The sequence below is a fragment of the Amblyomma americanum genome, chromosome 1 (genome assembly GCF_052857255.1).
Source record: "Amblyomma americanum isolate KBUSLIRL-KWMA chromosome 1, ASM5285725v1, whole genome shotgun sequence".
NCBI lineage: Eukaryota > Metazoa > Arthropoda > Arachnida > Ixodida > Ixodidae > Amblyomma > Amblyomma americanum.
In genome coordinates, this window is record NC_135497.1 from 4,584,826 (window position 1) to 4,599,507 (window position 14,682).

A 14,682-nucleotide genomic window follows, 5' to 3' on the forward strand; every position below is an offset into this window, starting at 1 on the left:
AGCATCCGCATCCCGCGATGCTCCTTGAGTTAAAAGCAATTGTTCCCTGCCACCTCGGTTTTACTCAAGCGCAAGAACTACCGTGACATTTTTTTATTTCTTAGCACTGAAAGTGAAAATTTGGTCGTCGGTAGGCGCGTCAAAGAATTCAATCCTCGCTTAAACTCCGTTAGTTTCACTTTGTGCTTAAGAGGAGATTGGCGTAGGGCCGAATTTTTACTGTCAGCAGCTTAAGCTGTTAGCGCAGAGATTCGCTAACCCGGTAACCTAGCATGCATTGCGCAAGAAAACATTCTCCGACCACAGTGGTGCATATATATAATATACCTGGATAACCTCGGCGTGCTCTGACATGGCCAACATATCATAGAGATATGCGCACGCCTCGAAGATGTCTTCCTTCGACCGACCCGACGGCTTCCGGCACCACGTGGGAAGTGTACAGGTCTCCGAGCCGTATAGGTACGACAGCGTGCGGGGCAGGCACACGAGGTACTTGCTGTAGCCGTCGTACGCGTACAAGAACGCCGCCATAGCAAAACGGTCTCGCATCATCTGAAGAAGCAACCAGCGCAGCATGGCTTCATTAGGTAATGCCAAAAGAGCACCACTTATTCAGAGGGCCGCAAAGGTTACATCTCTCAGCAAAACTTAGTAGTTTTGCTGAGAGATGTGACTCTCCGTAAAACTTAAGCATAAAAGAAAGCAGCAGGACATTCCAAACAGATTGGCTCACATATTTTGTTCAACCCTTCCTGAATGATTGAAAATTCAGCTTCTTCCAAAGCAAGGTCGCAGTACAAACGTGATATCACAACAGTCTCTGTAAAGATAATCTCACCAGGATAGCTTCCAGGTAACAGGACAAGAAAATCAAAAGCAACGTTTTGAGCCAGTTGGCGATTAATTAACATTTCAGTTCTATACTGCATTCTGACATGAAGGCACAACTGACCAAAAGGAGACCGTAGAACCGCCAGTATTCGTCTGCATTTGAAGGAACAACAGGGCCGTACATAGAAATGAAACCCTTTTCTTATTTGCAAGAGGGTACAGTGGATAGACTATACGGGGCTATTCGTCCGTCTCCCCTTCCTTCTGTCTTAGTCCGCGATCCATCTTCGCATTTCGCCTTGTCCCTGTGATAAGCCTACCCTTGTTCTTTCGTATCCAACGTTCTCAACCCATTTGGTAGAGAGAGGCTTGTAAAGTGCATGGCGGTGGTTCCAGAACAGAGCCCAGGAGGCGGGATTCCGATCTGTCGACGTCGTGTCTCCGGGAGCGCCGTCGCTTAGGGTGGAGACAACCGCGTCGTTACCCCTTTAGCGAGTTCCCTTGCGGCGCCCGCCATCATGGAGCCCGACGCGTAGGCAGCACATGGGCAGAGCGCAACTGCATGTCGAGTTCGAGGCGAAGAAAGGCATGCCGCGCTGAGAAGATGATGATAACGTTTGTTGTGCACGGTTGGCCCTTTGGCCTAAGATGAAGAAAAATATAATTAACCATCGGCAGTGTAAAACATATCATAGGCATCCTATAATTTGTATTTGCGTCGACACATGCACCTCAAAGCGGAGCATTGCTTACTTAGAAATTAAACTAGCTGTGCACGCACAAATATACACAAAGACCCAGAACAACTAAGCGATAAACTCAGTGGCTATGTACGCGCCAATCAACTGTGAACCTCGCAGAAATGGTATTACTCGCACAAAACACATCAACTGACCTTGGGCTGTGTCTCAATAGATTTTTTGCCAGAGGGAGCAGTAGACGTTTGTCTTCTCTCGGAAAAACAAACAATCCTCAGCCATGTGGCGAGCGTTTCGTGAACAGGGCCACACAGCCCTGAGCGTTTTGCCCAAGAACGCCGCGCACACGTCTCTCCCACCCGCAGCGATGAAGCGTGCGGAGCCCAATGGCCATCGCCGCTTGGGAGGCAGCGTTGACCACTTCACAGAACGACACCGCACTTCCGAGGGGGCGTGCGCAATCAGGCACCCTAAAACTTTCATTTAAGCAGCCTCGCCAAAAGGACGAAAGTGGAGATTGATAAAAAACCGATAACAACACATTGCACAGTCATGCTGTGGCGTAACGATTAATTTCCTTGTTGCTGGACGTCGAACGGACCTTTTCAAGCTTTTTCAAGTCCGCTTTTCAAGCTCACTTTCTTTCATTTTCTTTTTTATGCTCAAAATAGCTTGGAAGCAAATTATTTAAGATCGCTTGTGGATTCATGTTGTCATTTAGATAGGAATTTTGGATGCGTGAGCTAACAATACCATTTAGAGAGATGCAAGACGAGCTATTAGCCCTAACTAGAAGCTGTCGTTTTATGCCGTTGAGAGTTCGGAACCACCCGTAAAAGCGAAAATTATTTACAACTCGCAAAAAGTTCTAAGCTGCTGTAAATAGCCATCCAAATGTAGCCGTGCAGCTATATGACACGTTGCACGCTTCAATTATTTTGAGCGCTTAAGTCAAGGCTTCCGCAGGCACTAAGTCCGGCTGCAACGTTGTCGCGTTGTGAGCGAAAAAGCAGATGGCCCACTTCTCACATAGGTCACGAGACATCGTGATGTCATCACAACGTGCTCGACCTGTCAGGTGGCAGCTACATTAATGACTGGTCGTGAGAGATGGCTGTGTTTGACACAGCTACCACGCCATGTCAGGTAGCGCGTCACTTAACTCCTGCAACTATGTGCCAGGAGTTATATATGAGGACTTACCGCTTTATATCAATCTAAAGCACATAATGACCACGTCTGCGAAGCGATACGCAAAGAAGACTCCAAGCCGCTGAAGGGGCTCATTAACGCTATCGCGTCATATCCTCGAGGCGGAGCTTCAGTGTATCCTCAAGCCTTTGCATGTAAGTTAGGTCTAGAAGAGCAATGCGAGCCAGTTTTGCCACTCTTACCGCTAACTCCCAGGCCAGCAGGGGACCACTCGCCCTGAACGAGACGGCCAGCCACACCGTGTAGAGTAGCCTGGTCAGGACTAAGACGGCAAAGGATGCACTGTGCCTCCCCTTGTGTAGCGCCTCGAGACTCAAGTGCAGTACAACCTAGGGGCCGGCGAAGATTTAAGACTCGATCACAATCAGCGCTGGCACCTTCAGGTCGGTGAACAGCGGCAAGGCGGACTGTCGGTGGCGCATCATCCCACCCAGGAACACCACAAGAGGCAGGCCCTGTAGAAGTCGCAATATGCGAGGCAGATGTGCAGCGCTGTTCCAGGGAACTGAAGTTCCCAATGAAGATACATGCAGGGCGTCAAACGATACCGATGTTCTGAGTGGAAATCCTAACAGAAAGTGACGGACTGCGTAGAGTTCAATGAGAACAACTGCAAGGCAGAAACTCACCATACCTAAGTGTCACCTCAACCACAGAATATTTAGCTTGCATGCTAGCATTTCAATCGTCGTCGTACGTGGCTGTTATTCTGTGAAACACAGGCGCCTTTTAAGACGTGAATGAGTAAACATGAACCACTGCAAACCTAAGATTGATCCAGATTATGTTTTCGGACAAGGTGTGCAAGAAAAAAAATTCTTTGCTGCTAGCCTGCGCGCTCTTCTAGCCACGTCAGTGTGTTGACAAGGGCAAACAATTCGGTATCTTTACACAAGGCTTCTTCGATATCTTCAGAGAAGCCTTCTTTGTGGTGTATTTTTTCTCTCTTTTGCAGTCTTTTTTTTTTCAGGAGATGAGAAGGATATAAATTACAGAAATTTGAACACGGTATTGGTGACGCAGCTAGGGGAGCGGCAAGTCTAAGGTTGCGAACAACATGACACACACAAGGGTTCATGGTATACGCGTGCACTTCAGGTCGCATTGTAGGCCAGAAACTAAAGGCGAAATAGTTAATCAAAGTCAAAGATGAAAAGGTGAGAACACTGCACTAAAAAACCGTGAGTACTCTTATCAGGATATCAAGCTCTGGCGGTGAAGCACTTAATTCCACTGCGTCATAATCTAGCGCAGCGTCCACATGTGTTAACGCGAGTTGGCAATAGTGGTGCGCTTTCCATGCCAGAATGAACTCACCACGAAGGCGATGGCGGATGCCAGGACTGTTGGCGTGACGGCCCCGTCGAATTGCAAGGACATCTTTCCGCCCAGGCGCACCATGTTACCAGAGCATCCTTCGGTGCGATTACTCCGTTCATCCCGGACCATACAGCAGCGCTTCTGCAGAGCCCACAACGCAACCTCCTTCTTGCTGTCAGCTCCAGACAACCCCTCCTGACGAGTCTGCGGGCAGAAGATGACTGCTTTTGGGACAAGACCACGCCCTTCATCGCAGTCCTCGTAATTTCTGTCGAAGACAGTCTGTAGCGCACCCAGACTTTCAGTGACACCCACTTCCATACAAGGCGTGGAAACATGTGACGACCCTCCCTGACACATGTCGGTCATGACTGGCATGTCCATGCTTGTTTTCCTTGAGTCCAGATGGTACGGCTTCATACGGCAGCGAATTTTGAGCAGATGACGGCAGGGAGGGGGGCACTAGAGTCTTATCCACTTTCTCTGGCATCCGTCGCCGCTCGCACACCGACTGAGCCTCTTTCCTCTTCTTCACTGTTGTTGTTGCCCTCTGTTGGAATGGCACATACCGGCGGTGGAAAATTTGCGGGGTAAATTAACTATGGAAAGAAATATTTGGGTGTGACGATAAGAGACCGGAAGCGGGCGGAGTGGGTGAGGGAACAAACGCGGGTTAATGACATACTAATCGAAATCAAGAGGAAGAAATGGGCTTGTGCAAGGCATGTAATGCGAAGGCAAGATAACCGCTGGTCCTTAAGGTTAACGGAGTGGATGCCAAGAGAAGGCAATTGTAGCAGGGGGCGGCAGAAAGTTAGTTGGGCGGACGATAATAAAACATTTGCGGGAATACGGTGAGCAAAGTTGTCATATAACAGGGTTAATTGGAAAGACATGGAGTGCCAAGCCTTTGCTCTGCAGTGGGCGTATTCAGGCTGATCATGATGATAAACTCAAACACGAGGTATATGTTTACTCACTTCTCTTAGGTAAGCATCGGTAAACTTTTTTGGATTCAAAAATAGTTTAATCTAGAAATGCATAACGAACAAATGAACCTACATTACGCAATTATTTAATAAGGTACAGGTACGCACACTGGTTTCAGAACGAGACTCCTGCAGGACGTTTCCACCAGAGGAGAGGAGAAAATGAATACAAGGATGAAGCCCTGATTGAGCGAGGGGATCGCCAAATAAGTTCTTCTCCGAGACGAAAACCTGCGGAAGCATAGGAGGAAGTATTCAAGCGATTCAGGTTTTTAACTTCGTTCAAGAGGGTTCGACGATTGCCACAAAGATACAGTCTCGAAAAGATCGTGAAGCAACCTTGCTCTTTCTCTTATGTTTCATGGCAATGCCTATGCTTGAAACCATTCACAGATATTTTTCAGCGAATGGTACACCACTTTATTTTACATTTTTTTAATTACGAATCCAGACTGCCTTGTTCGCTTGCTGGAAAATGACACTTTTATCTAGGAGGGTTTTAATGTGGGCGCGGCACATCGATGTGTAAATCTTCGAGCCACTGACCAGAGCACTGCTGAACCTGCAGCAGTGGTGTAAATTGGGGTGGGGGGAGGGGGCAGGGGTTCCTGGCCCCCCTCTTCCCTTCGCTTAGGGCGGGGGGGGGGGGGGACACGGCATCCGAGTGCCACCAGGATAAGAAATTCAGGTTCTGAGGCACACCATGGGATCAGCTTGTTGCTGTGTCATGTAATGTAACATGTAACAAGATTGGTGTAATGTTTACGGCATGCATGGTTGCTAAACAGCATTGTACCCCCTGGGTAGACACCACCATAACAGCAGAAACCTCCGTAACGTGTTTACCATTAGATTGCGTATCTGGAAATTCTTGTGATCACATTGACTTCACCTGCTCGCATACAGGGATTTGTGGGTCCTATCTTCCCTTGCACTGATCCGATCTTTCAGTTCTGACGTAAATTGTGTCAGCTGTACAAATAACTGAGCATTCTATAACTGATAACTTCGCATGCACGGTTGCAAATGCGTGGCCGGATAGGACTACTGCGCGTGCACAACAGGCATACAGCCTGCGTAAAAAATGTACATCCCAAGAAGTTTGCGTCTAAGCTGTTTAACGCGGCTCCCTAGAACATTTAGCAGTCCAAAGCTTGGGAGGATTGAGAGCATGAAGCCATTCTTCTTTCGAGATGTTACAGCCGCTGCGGATGTATAACTAAGCCCGCTGCAGGCCTCGCAAGCAAACGCTTTGGGCTGTATACTTTTGACGGGGGCTGTAAGTTAAACTGCTATACTTCTACGCTGGTATGTCTCCTGGGTGCTATATCGCTCTGTTGATGAACTGAACATAACCACCAGAATGCAGCAGCAAGAGCTTCACATACGCGTTTGCCAGCGAGAGCGCCTAGAAAACAGGCGGCATTACGAGAAATTCGGGGTCGGGTTCAGAGGGAGGCACTTGTGAAATATCTGCCGTGGTGAGCGCCACCGCTAGTCTTCCCTAGCGGCCGTCAGCTCTGTCTGGTGCTGTAGTGAAATCGCGCTTAGAATGGCTTGGTTTAGGAACGCCCCTTTTATGAACTGTTAAAATACTTATGAAAAGCTTCATGAGGAATCCTAAGTACCTGCTAAAACTAAGCGCTCAAATTATCCGATCATTGTTTATTTTCTATAAGGAAAAAATTGCTGCCCAAATCAATCCGCTTTATTATCCCTGAAATGCTACGACATTTATGAGCTCGTTGCAGGGCTGACCGCGTCGCAACCAATGTGGAAGCACTAAGTGCGCTACATCTCTAAGAAAGCCGCGTTTTGGCGGAATTGCTCGGCCAGCACTGCTCTTGACGCGTGGCGAGGGTGCGTGGAATAAATGGTGCCGCTGGCATTGTACAACAAGCTGCCACTTCTCGTTTGTTGCCACTTTGTTTCGATACGATCTATATAAGTTGTTCCGTCGATGGCGTTTACAAAGACAGAATCACTCAAAAAAGACACGAAATAGTACATGGAGGCACTGTTTTCTTGAATGTCAAATTAGCCTTTTCTCTAATTGTGTTGTCTGCTCATTACAGTTTTTTTTAACAAGGCGGGTTCTTAAGATGGCATTTGTGTTTCCGGCTTCGAATTTTGTAGCGTGAGCTACACTGGCCGAGGTTAAGCAGTTTCGCGTGGTTCCTGGAGAGCCGTGCTGCGCATGCGCGAGGAGCAGTGACGTCACACGGCGCACAGCTGGCGCGCCGGAGCCGCCACCGCGCGCGCCTCACCCGTAATAGCCGATGCAGAGGCATTGGCACCGGCGCAGCCCAGCTGTGCGCCTCCGTTGCACAGTAGCCATCTGACGCTGCCCCGGAGCTGCTTAATAGCGCCTCTCATTTTGTGCGCAAGTACACAGGTGTCAGTGGAAGTGTACATATAGCAGGGCGTTTGCCAGTGTGGTATAGCCATCAAGAAGGAGAGCGAAATTGCTTCTCAGCGGCAATTGATGCTCAGGGGATCAGCGTAGCTCACGCTACGTATATCCTGGCATATTCGAGCTAAGCCACTGCTAATTGGCTGACTGGAGGCGTTTCTCTAACCCAGCACCGACAGCAGATCCGACGTGAAATCTGATACGATAAAGTTATCGGTCAGCTTCTTCCCCGTGACACGCTCGTTGAGGGCGAGGACGAAGCCGACATACTCCATGTACGCTTCGCTCTCGGTCCAGCGTGTCATGTCAGCCGGCGTCAGTACACACGGCTGCGGCTCGGCGTACATAGGTTCTTCTTCGCTTTCTGACATCTTGTCAGTAGCAATGCTTCGACGTTCAATGGCTAAGAGCCCCTGGCTTCCCAAGCGACCACCAGACAACGAATCGTCTTCCTCGTGACTCATAAATCTGCGCTAGTGATAGTGTTGATGGCGATAAGCCCAATGGCACAAGAACTTTCTGGCGTACGCAGCTGACTTTGTCTACGAAGAATTTTAAATCCTCAGTAGAGATACTTAAATTTTCGTTGCGCATTTTATTATTTGTGAAGATGCGTAAGGCATTATTATACACGGATTACCACCTGGTAATCACGTACGACAGCTAAATAATTTATACTCTCATTTCTTTTGCGTGCCGCTTCGACTTCAACAATCGAATGAGGACTGTGACATCAAATTGTACTACGCTAGTCATGTGAGACACAAAAAAGTTTCCGATATAACCAGTCGCGACGGCTCAGTGTTTAGGGCGCTCAGCTACTGAACCGGAGTACCCGGTTTCGAACTCCACCGATGTGGGAGCGTTTCGATAGAGATGAAACGCAAAAGGCGCCCTTGTGCTGTGTGATGTCGGTGCACGTTAAACATCCCCAGGTGATCCAAATTATTCCGGAGACTAGGGCACCTCCTTCCTTTCTTCTTTCAATCCCTCCTTTATTACTTCCCTCACTGCACGGTTTAGGTGTCCAACGAGATGTGAGACAGATTGCGCCATTTCCTTTGCCCCCTTCCTCCCGCCCCCCCCCCCCCCCAAAAAAAACAATTTTCATGCCATCTGATGCTTCCTCAGTCGTTGTCATTCCGGCTCTTGAAGGAGGCTGGCTTCAACACTGCAGTGAATTAAACGATGAAGCAACGATTTTAAGGCGATTTTTCATGACGCACGAGACACAAATATACTCTGACGTCACAGCCATCATTCGGCTGTTGAAACCGAAACAGGACAACGGAAAAAGTCAACTATAAACTTTTTAGCGGGCGTAATCGAATATCACATGGTGATTCATGCGTAGTAGTGCCTCCCGCATCAATATAGAGAAGAAAACATGACACCAAAATTAGGTGTCTTTACTCCTTTAATGTTGCGCTTATCTACCATATTATACAAGCACAGATTGATGAGTGCTGCCTGTCAGGAGGCTATGCTGGCTGCACGCATGTCGAGTAGCGTCTTCGCCGAAGGTAAGCGACCAACCGCGGCGGGAGCGGGCTCGCAGCCGAGTGGCGGCGCTGCGGTCTCCGGCGCCGGCCGCTGCTCCCGTGTACTTGCAACCATATAGTTCCTTAGTGAAGCCTTGAGGGTAAGCTGGCGCCTTTTCACTTCATCCACCATGGACGCCCGACGCATGCTGGGAAGACAGATGCCGGATTGACATCTTTTGCCCTGTTGACTGTGTCTACTGGTCCACAGCAGGTGGCGAATTTCCGCCTCTCCAGCCGGTGTGGATTATTTCGGGCAGTCATGAGGGAAGGGGAAACTTCGCGGGGGAATGAGGCCGCGTGTGCGTTTCCTTAAAGGGGATGCTAAGATGGGCTGAGCGGAGCGGGCGTTAGAAGGGTGCCTTGTGAGGGATGTCCGGACGAGGTGTCTGAGAGAGGGTATAGTCAGTGTGCCCTGCTCGGCAGGCATATTTTCGAGCTAGGGCGTCGGTGCGTAGTTATGTACCTCGACCTTCTGTACCTGTATCTCAGCAGAGAGGGCACGATCTGGTGGGGCGCAGCCTTAGCAACGAGTGGAAAAACAAGCAACTAATTAGGCTTTTAAAACTAATTGGAGCCGTTCGAGAGGTTAAATTTGGCTTTTGTTCGTGATAAGAAAAACCGATTAAATTGCGATCTTGTCTGATATCAGAAGAAAAAAAAACAACGCCACTATTGTATTTTCGTCAGCAGCTATACCGTACCCTCAATACTGCGGCATCCTGCCTTCGTTTTCTTTGATGATGTAAGCTGTTTGCACTATCCGTATAGTCCTACACTTCAGCGTGCAATGTAAAGCGTAAGCTGCAATACATAACACTTACCGAAATTTAATTTACATTACCCTGATATATTTAAATTAACCAAATTACAAAATGTCGCACAAAATATCCTTGAAGGCGACTAAGAGGTGTGCTAAGGTAAATTGTTCGAGAGAATGGGGGAACATCAGTGTGGTATCACGATTTTAACAAGCAGTGCTTTTACATAATCGAAGAAACCAGGAAGGGTCGAAGACGATTACCCAAGGCTAAGACGAAGTGTTCACTTTGCCTTTTCTTTGTCTTCAGCATTATTGACATGGAATTAAAGGTCCGTGAGCCCACCGTACAAGTGTGCCTGTGTGCAGCCTAACTACGTGCGTTTCAAACTGCAATTCATACGGTTCACCGGTTCGATAAGGACCAGTAATTGTTTTCCCTTGCTGTAAACACCAGGCACTGTATTATTAAATCTGTTGAGGGAAGGGTTATTCTAGTGCAAACAACCACCCATGCGTTATCATAACCCTATTCGAGGCCTTCATTTCATGCATAACCCTCAGTGTTAAGTGTGGTGCACATGTAAGCGAGACAAATGTTCACTAATTAAAATAGTCGTTATACGCTTCATAATAACGAGGTAAAGAACAACGTTGCAAGCATACCTCCAAACAATGTCCGATCACAGCTTCACAAGCAGTCAGCTCCCAAAACGTCGGCCACAGTCAGGAATTTGCGGATGTGAATCCAGCAGTCGTAGCTGAGCTCGTCGAGTTGCACTGAGCTATCGCGTCCGCCGATGCAGTGAACCCGTCGCTTGACAACGCCAGCCAGTCTCATGTAGTCGTCGAGACCCGTCAAACATCGAAGCCCCAAGGCACGACTGACCATCGTCGCCGCTTCCCTGGCATCGACGCCAGCATTTTATTGAATGATGCTGAGGACCCTTTCATGTCCCGAGACGAGCTCGACCGCGCGTGCGTTGAAAGGATCGTGGTCACCCATCACGAAGCGGGCTGCTCTGGTGACGAGGCTAGCGTTGCGCCTCGTTTGTCTGCGAATGACAAGGAGCTCTGTGTTACGGCCTTTGCAACTTGGAAGACCAACGCGGAGCAGGCGGTAATTGCTTTCGATGCCCGACACCAGCGTCTGCAAAAAGGAGTTGTAGCTATCGCGGCTGAGCACCGCGATCGAGAGCTCGGATAGATTTTGGCTGTTGGCAAAGCCGTTCGCGAGGAACTCACAGTGTCTTCGCTTAGAGGCAGCTCTCTTACTGTGATTCGGGTGAGGCTGAGGTTGGATGCCAGCGCGTTCACGAGAAGCTTTCCGGCGTCAGGGTCATGATGCTGGTCTTCGAGTTCGGGTTCATTGACGTAGGCGTGCACTTCTAAGTCCTTCAGTGTGCGTGCTTCCATTATATAGGCTGCCATGGCAGCTTGGATCTTATCAAGGAAGAAGTTCTGCAGGCACACGCGAAGTGAAGTAACGTGATTGGAGGAGGCGAGGATTTCGAAGGTTCTGCGCAAGATCTCCGAATTGTTGAGGTGCAAAGAGCTGACCGTGAGGGGCGTCACTTCGGGCATTCGGGAAGCATGGGAAGGCTACCGATGCTCAGGGGGTGATCTTCAAGGTGAATGGCCTTCGCCAAGCGGGAATCACGAATGATTTGGCATATCTGCTTGAGGTCAGCGCATGCTGGAAGATGGCTTATCTTGATGTTTTGGAGGGCTTTGTTGAGTGCCAGGGCGCGAAAGAACGCGCAACACTCCTCTTCTGAGAAACCCAAGAGGTCTACGTTCAGCGCCAAACGTGTGGCGTTTTCTGCAGGGCTACCAGCCACGGCTCGATCATTGTGGCTGCGTCTCCGGCGAGAAGTTCGAAGCCGCAGGTGTTGATGGACACGACGCAGTTTCTCGGCCACGTAGCACTTAGCTTACGCAGATTGCGGTTCCGGGCGATTACTTCGGCAAAGAGGGCTTTCTCTTCGACATCGTAGATATCTATATCGATAGCCAACTCTTCTAGCGTCGTCCTCGGTGCAATGGCCCTGACCAGAGACTCCCGTGCACGCTTGCTAACCTCGGGTGTTCGCACTGTCAGCTTCTTGAGCGGCGAGCGGTGTTTCTGCAGGTAGAGGACGAAGCCATGAAGGAGGTCGACGCAGTCATAAGTGAACACGCAGGAGCCGGCGGTTAAGTCACTTATGGTGTTATTCTGCAAGAGTATGTTTATCAACTGTCGTGCGCAGCCGGTGCAAAATTCCAGATCGGCGACATCCAGCAAAGTAAGGGTGATACTGCCCTGCTCCTTAGGGATTACAAACAGTGGCAGTCTGACAGAGAAGCAGAAGTATTTTTCGCCTTCGTCTGAATAATTTTGATCTGAGGGGTTGGCAAGCTTCTGCAGGGCTTCAAAGACTTTCGTTTCACAGCACGGTACATCTGAGATGGTAAGCTTCCTGACGCTGTACTTGTCTTAAAGAATGCTGAGGAGGACAGGGCTCCTCGCTACAAAGAAAGTTATCTCTACAGCCACAATGCAGCGATGATGGGCGAGGACGTTGCGCAGCAGAATCCTGGCGAGGGTTTCACAGTCAATCCTTGGGACTTCCCAAGGGTTCATGAGCAGGGCCTTCGGGGCAATAGCGATGCCCAATTCCCCCAGGCCATTTTCCTCTCTTATCTGAAGGCCTACGTTCCAGAGAATCTTGTTATACTCGGCAACACGACGAACCAGCTGACACACTGGTGCCGCTTCACTTCTGGGGCAGGGCAGGGTTAATAGCGAGCGTTTTTCTGACACAGATGGCTTTTCAGTCGTCATGGCACATTTAGCGGAGTGCTCTTCTGCTTCGATTCAATGTGGGGATTTCAGCGCAGGATACGTTTCCGCTTCAAGACTGGAAAAGAAAGAATAAATATATATACGCGCTATAACGAAACTGTAGTAAAGGGTCAAAGATGTTATGTCAACTTTACAAAGATAAGAGCAAGAACAGCAGACGCAGCTCGCAGTGGCGTAGGTTCAGATAGAGAGGCGAAGTAAGCATTTGCTGATCAAGTGTGACTGCGATTCTCGCAAACATGTCTAATTAGATGTCAGTGAGACAGACTTCTGTCCTTCAGTGGAATTACACTGGCGTTGTGACGGCCTTGTCGAGCATTGCGTTGTGCATTACGGTGAAAGTTGGCTGCCTGATTTTAAACTGAGTACAAACTTGGACCTTACTGACGCGATCTGAACGTCAATGAATGAAATACCTTTACTCCACCTCGATACTTCTTGCAGCGAACTGTAAGCTACGAACGCGAAGTGACAGCATCTATTAGGGCAAGTTAGAGGTTTGGTTGCTACGGTTCGATAAACGCTGCTCTTTACTTTCTTCAGCTCACTTCTCCAGCCTTTTCTTTATTGCTTACTCTTTCTCTCTTATTTCACTCGCATCGTAATCCGTTCCTTTAGGGCGTGGTTGAGGCGTCCTTGGAAAGCGATGCCTTTCCTTTTATGAAAACTAGTTTTAAGAAACTGGTTAGAGCGTTCGGCTACTGAGCCGGTGTTCCCGGGTTGGAGCCCGGTCGCGGCGGCGACGATTCGATGCAGGAAAAACGAGGCTCGAATGTCCAGAGATGTGAGACAATTACTTTGCATTTACTTTCCTCAAAAACCAATTTTAAAACTATTTTTTCTTTCATGGGTATGAATTCTTGAAGGGTTCCCCCAGGAACCACATCATTGCCGCATCACACCAGTTACGCTCCGAATAATTTGTGGAGTTTAAAAATTTATTATAGAGAAAAAATAAGGGGCCGAAACTTTCTCACTCTTGCTTGTTGCTGGACACCTCAACGGCGGGGAGAGTGAACAGATGAAACTGAAAACAGTTTTTGTGGAAAGGAAATGGCGCAGTAACTGTCCAGAACTGCGCCACGAGGGGTTGTATTGGACGGGAAAACATTTATTGTTAGCACTAAACTTCAGTGGGCCTGGCTCTTGGCCACTTTGTAAGCCCACTCAGTGGCCAGGATTGCGTGAACGGATCTGAGCTGGCCATTATATCCTCCCACCGCTCTAGAGGAGGGACTTATGCTAAGTATGTAGGTGGCGGCGCCTTTTTGCAGCTCCATAGAATGGTATCGTATCCGGCTATCTAAAATAGAGGGGATCATAAGGACGACAGGTAAAACAGCCATGGGACAGCCCCAATGCACCCCGGCGGAAAGACTTCTTAAACTGAGGGTCTACCACACCATTACGGAACTATGCGAGGTACATAGATTTGCACAAATAAGGATGCTCGCAACCATACCCGTGGGGTGGAAGATCCTGAGCAACGTAAGACTACATGACAGAATCCCGGAAAGAAACGCGCGGGCAAAGTTACTAACCGAAGTGAGAAAATTAGTGACTTTTAAACCTATTCCAAAAAAAAACATGCACCCCGCTTATCACGAAGGCAAGAGGAGAGCAAAACCAAAGGCCCTTGAAGCCAAGCTAGAAGGCTCGGAATACACAACCTTTGCAGATGCGGCGCAATACGAAAGAGGCGACACCTTTGTGGCCGTGGGCGTCAACGACTCGGGTAAAACATTAACTGCCGGTTCGGTCAAAACGAAGAAATCAGGGACTGCGGAGGAGGCAGCTAAAGGACTCCAAGGTCGCTGTAAACAATTTCGCGCGGGGTAGGATTTCCAAGGAGACAAAACGAATCCTAATACATCGAGATAGAACCAAAGTGAGGTGTAACTACTATGGGTGCCGGTACACTAAGGGAACAGGGAAAACCAGTTGTCTCACAGTATAGCTCGTGTTTATGTCAGCCGAACAGTGAGCCGGGTTGAGTCCCGAAATTTCACGATATATGGATTTATATCCTTTCACGACTACGACATACGAATTTATATCCTTTCACGACTA

The 14,682-nt window shown here is 48.8% G+C and overlaps 1 protein-coding gene across 14 annotated transcripts in view; it reads right to left on the reverse strand.

Annotated features, from left to right (window-relative positions):
* Nucleotides 1–14,682, reverse strand: part of LOC144109088 (putative transcription factor Ken) — an 83,676-nt gene that overhangs the window by 33,364 nt on the left and 35,630 nt on the right. For 5 of the 14 annotated variants that reach the window (XR_013309574.1, XM_077642159.1, XM_077642154.1 and 2 more), the window contains 3 exons: nucleotides 4,062–4,268; nucleotides 2,927–3,199; nucleotides 328–555 (listed from right to left, as the gene is read on the reverse strand). The gene's annotated coding sequence lies outside the window, so the exon portion shown is untranslated. Of the gene's footprint in view, nucleotides 1–327; nucleotides 556–957; nucleotides 1,478–2,926; nucleotides 3,200–4,061; nucleotides 4,269–5,161; nucleotides 5,285–10,433; nucleotides 10,898–14,682 lie in introns of those variants that run through there. The other 9 variants (XM_077642157.1, XM_077642156.1, XM_077642152.1 and 6 more) reach the window with 7 other exon arrangements.